The sequence below is a fragment of the Crocuta crocuta genome, unplaced genomic scaffold, assembly GCF_008692635.1.
Source record: "Crocuta crocuta isolate KB4526 unplaced genomic scaffold, BGI_CrCroc_1.0 scaffold8, whole genome shotgun sequence".
Classification (NCBI taxonomy): Eukaryota; Metazoa; Chordata; class Mammalia; order Carnivora; family Hyaenidae; genus Crocuta; species Crocuta crocuta.
This window is the reverse complement of record NW_027532162.1, coordinates 2,612,372-2,617,196: the sequence shown is the minus strand read 5'-3', so window position 1 is coordinate 2,617,196 and position 4,825 is coordinate 2,612,372. Positions and strand designations below refer to the sequence as shown.

Below are 4,825 nucleotides of genomic sequence, written 5' to 3'. Positions count from 1 at the left end.
CACGGCCCCGTCTGTGTGGACTTCTGACCTCCAGAGCTGTAAGGTAATAAAGTGGTGGTGTTTCAAGCCACTACACCTGTGGTGATTTGCAGGAAACCGGTACCTCCCTACCCCTGCCCGGAGTCCCCCGNCTCTCTCTCTCTCTCTCTCTCTCTCAAAATAATAATGATAATAATAATAAATAAAAAGGGTGGCTCCGAGCACCTCACATACATTAAGGTGGCTCATAAAATTAAATTAAATTAAATTAAATTAAATTAAAAATAAATAAAATAAGCAAAATAAAATAAACAGAACAGAACAAGGCTCGGGGTGGGGGAGTGGGATCGGTGCAGCTGAGGTAACAGTGTGGACGCTCTTCCAAAACGAAGCATAGAATTGCCACATGACCCGGCGATGCCCCTTCTGGGTGTAACAGCCAGAAGCACTGAAAGCAGGGAACCCGTGAGGTATTTGCACACTCATGTTCAGGTGTCCATCAGTGGCTGGGGAGACAAGACGTGGTCTGTCCACACAACGGAACATCACTCGCCCGTGACCGTGAAGGGAACTGACCCCTGCTACGAGGTCTGTGCACCCCGAGGTCTGCAAGTGACATAAGCCAGTCACAGACGGACAACACTGTGCGACTGTACTTACCTGGGTACTTAGGGTCTTCAGACTCATGGACGCAGAGAGAGGATGGTGAGTGGGTGCCAAGGTGCCAGGGAGGGGATGAGGGTTAGTGTTCATGGGGACAGAGTTCCAGGTTGGCGGAGATGAACACCGCCCTGGAGATGGGGGTGGTGATGGGTGCACGACAGCGTGACTTTACTTAAAAATGGTGATGAGGGGGGCGCCTGGGTGGCTCAGTGGGTTAAGCGCCTGGCTCTTGGTTTCGGCTCAGGAGGTGATCTTACAGTTTGTGAGTTTGAGCCCCACATCGAGCTCTGTGCTGACAGCACAGAGCCTGCTTGGGATTCTCTCCCTCCCCCTCTCTCTCTCTATCCCTCCCCTGCTTGCTCTCTCTCTCTCTCAAAACAAATAAACATTTTAAAAAAGTGTTTTTAATGGTGAAGATGGAAACATTCATGTTATACGTAACTTACCAGAATTAAAAATATTTAAAAGGGGGTGACTGCGAACTGCTGATTTTGTACAACCATGAAACCCTCTGTGTCATATGGAAAAGGACGCCTTGTTCCAGGAGCTTGGAGAACAGCGCTGCCCAGCTTGAGGTGGGGAGTGAGACCCCAGAGCCACTCCCTCAGCACCACCGGGGCGACCCCCAGAGCCCGAAAGCCCCAGCTCCGTGCTCCCTGCCCAGGCTCAGAGTCCGGGCTCCGTAGGTGGGGGCAGGGCCAGGCCGAGCCTCAGGGGCACCTTACTCCCACCTGGAGGTCCCTGAGGGATGACATATGGCCTGTGGAGCACAGGGCAGCCAGGCGTGGGCAGAGGGCTCCTGGGAGGGCGGGCCTCCTCCGAAGGGTCAAGTCAGGACTGCTTCCTATGGGGCGGATAGGGCTAGGTGGACACACGGGCTTCAGTTCTGCAGACATGTCCCAAGATTCTGAGATGCAGATTCAATGCAGGAAAAGTCGGGGTGGAAGTGGTCATTGTTGGAAGCTGAGTGCTGTTGGGGAAGTGGGGGGGAGGCTCATTAAACCCACCAGCCCCCCTGCACCAGGGAAAGGCAGAGCCATGCAGGGGGAGGAGGGAGGAGGAAGAGGAGGCCCCTAAAATAGGAAGGGGAGGGGACGGGCAGGCAAGAAGACGGATGACCCCTCAGCTCTCACTAAAACCTTTCCAGCCCTGGAGGGGGACCAGCTCACAGGAGTACCCGCAAAACCAGGCCCTTCAAGTGCATCAACTCATCTGAGCCTCGTGGAGGCGGACTGTCGCCCACATGTCACAGATGAGGCATCAGAGCCACCGACCCCTTTCGTAGCTTGCGCAGGGAGCCACCACTCCAGCGTGGCAGCTCAAATCCAGAGACACGCCCCTCCTGTGACCCCAGAGCACCGCGTGCTCTGAAACACAGTCCCCTGGCTGGTAATCACTTAGCCGTTCTGCAAATGGTTCATCGACTTCTCCCTCTGGGTCGGTACTAATCAGGATATACTTTGGCTGCTTTACTAAATGCCCCCCCAACAAGATTAACAAGATAGCAGGACTTCGCCCTATTCGTAACATAGTCTGAGCACTGGCAGTTTCGGCTGATGTGCTGGTGACCCAGGTTCTTTCTTCCTTGTTGCTCTGTAAGCCTCAACACCCAGCTTCCGTCCCATAGTCAGTGTGGCTGCTCGGGCTCCTGCCCTCACGGCTGACACCCGGCAGTAGGTACAGGGAGAAGGAAAAAAGGGAAGCCACCTCTCTCTTCTCTTGGGGCGGGACCCAACAGCTCCACAGGTCACCCCTCTCGTGTCATTGGCAAGGCTCTGGCCAAACAGCTACAGGCAACTGCAGGGGCGTTGAGAACTTGAACTGGCAGCTGTATGCCCAGCTCGGATTCAGGGTTTCTTTTACTTTAGGAAGGGAGGAGAATGGATACTGAGGGGCAACTAGTACTAGAACACAATCTCTCCTCGCTCCCAGGACCATGGTGAGCCAAGGTCATGGGTAAAAAGCAACAGTGAATGACAGGGGGAGGAGACAGGAGATCTGAGGAGGAATCTGAGGAGGCTGCCTGGAGGAGGCAACGTCTGGGCCAAGCCTTGTAAAACAACTTGGGTTTGGGATAGAAAGGAGTTCCAGGAGAAGGTGGTGGAACTGGCAGACGGAGCCTGGGTGGAGAAATTGTGAGTCAGTGTGATAACCGTAAACTTGGAGGCAGAAGTCCTGGGTTCAAGTCCAGGCTGATGGCCTCCTTCACACCTCCTCATGGGCCCATGAGGAGGCAGGTGCTGGGAAGTGCCCGGCACTCAGCAGAGTCACTGCTACGATGTTTCCGTGGGGGGATGTCAGGTCAGTCGGGGGCAGGGGCAGGCGATGCAGCTGCAAAGGGAAGCGGGGGGGCCCCACCAGCCCATGCCAGGTGGTTTGACGTTCAGTATCCTGAACAAAGAGCAGCTTTGCAAACATGACTCTGGACGAGGGAAAGGAGGAGGTAAGGACGAGGCGAAGAGGCCTGGGAGGAGGTGGCCAACAAGTCCCCAGAGAGACTACATGGCAAGGAGCAGCTGAAGCCAGCAAGCCGGATGATCTGACCAGGCATCCAGGAAGACTGCCTGGAGGAGGCAGCCCCAAGGTTGTGCCAGCCAAACAAGGCAGCAAGGAGGGCTTGCCCCAGAGGACCAGCAAGAGAAAGAAGGATGAGCTGAAGCCAGGTGATGCCCAGGGCAGCCGGGACCTGCCTCCATCTGGAAGATGCCCCCACCCCAGGGCCCTCAGGGCACCCCAGGAGCAGATGCCGTGCCTGGCGCCGCACCCACATCTCTGCAGACCCCCTGGCAAACTCCAAGGTGGAGATCCTCACTCCCAATTTGCAGAGAGGAAACTGGAGCCCAGGGAAGGCAGATCACTGAGGCCACATGGCAAGGGCTCGGGCTCCACGGTCAGGCCCAAAGTACCCAGCACTGTCGGTCCTTCCGGGGCTTTGAGATGTCCTTCAGAAATACGTCATCATCCTGGAGTCGGGAGGCTTTTCATCCTGAAAAGGGGACAAAGACCAAGAACTGCTTTATCCACGTCCTATCCTTGAGGCCTCCCTTATGAAGCAGGAAGAGTTACCCCATTGAACAGAGAGACAAACTGAGGCCAGAGAGGTGAAGCCATGTGCCCAGGTCACACAGCCAGGAGAGGATCGGCAGGATTTGCATCCAGGTCTCCGACTGGCCCCGGTTCCCACGATCCTCCTCCTCCTCCCCTCCCCCGCCCCCGCCGCTTTCCTGGCTCTCTCTCATGCTCTGAGTCTCTGTTTCCCTGGGAGAAATCCATTTTCAGAATCTGGAGGTGTTGAAATGTGTTCTTTTTTCCTCTCCGAAGAGCCCTTCTTGAGGACAGAGGTGCCCCGAGAATCCCTCTGAGGCCACCAGCGGCCAGGCTAGAGCCCGGGGCGGCCCATGGGGGAGGGCATGGCCCCCGCAGTGGGCCCCATACAGGGTCCCCGGGAGGTGACCTCATCCAGCCTGGCACAGCGGGCAGCCGGGCTGCTCCAGGAGCTCAGGACATGCCTGTGACCTCCAGCCCCAAACCCAGAGACGCTCCTCTGCCCCTCGAGCCCGCCTGCTTAGCAGGGCACTCACATCTCCCCAGAGCAAGGCGGTCACCGACCCCACCCGCCGGCTGGGGCGCGCAGGGCAAATCACGCTGCCTCCCCCAGACTGTCCCTCTCTCAGTGACAACTAGGCCACGATGGTCACAGAATTCTGACGCTGTGCAGGGCACAGGCATTGCTGCGAGCGTCTGCTTGCCCAGAGCCAGCCCTGGGGAGCGTGGTTGTGGCCACAGGAGGTCACCTGCAGGGTGGAGGAGGGAGGGAGGGGGCGGGTGCAAAGGGGACACACAAGGAGGGCGGAAGGGGGGAGGAGGGAGAGGGGAGAGGGAGGGGGCAGGTGTGAAGGGGAGGGNCAGCACGTGTGCACACGCTTCTCCTTCCGGCTTCTGTCCCCGCGCAGCCCCGCGGCACCTGCCCCGGCACCAGCCTAGGGTCTCAAGACGGGCCCCGGCCCCGGCTCTGGCCTCCCCTCCGTCCCGGTCACTGCCCGCTCCACTGACCACAGCGCCCCGGGGCTGACTGGTCTCACCGAGGCTTGCCCTCCCCCTCCCACCGGGGTCTGCAAGGAGGCCGCCTGCTGACTGGTCACCCCGGCGGGGACCCGTGGCGGGCCTGTGGCTTCGGGACAGG

At 58.2% G+C, this 4,825-nt stretch overlaps 1 long non-coding RNA gene across 1 annotated transcript in view; it reads right to left on the bottom strand.

The window, feature by feature from the left end:
- Nucleotides 1-1,095: 1,095 nt before the first annotated feature.
- LOC144241845 (uncharacterized) overlaps nt 1,096-4,825 on the bottom strand; it is a 9,006-nt gene continuing 5,276 nt past the window's right edge. Inside the window, exons 3-4 of the long non-coding RNA XR_013338209.1 lie at nt 3,549-3,628; nt 1,096-1,612 (exon numbers count right to left, since the gene is read on the bottom strand). This is a non-coding gene — a long non-coding RNA (uncharacterized LOC144241845). The remainder of the gene's footprint in view (nt 1,613-3,548; nt 3,629-4,825) is intronic.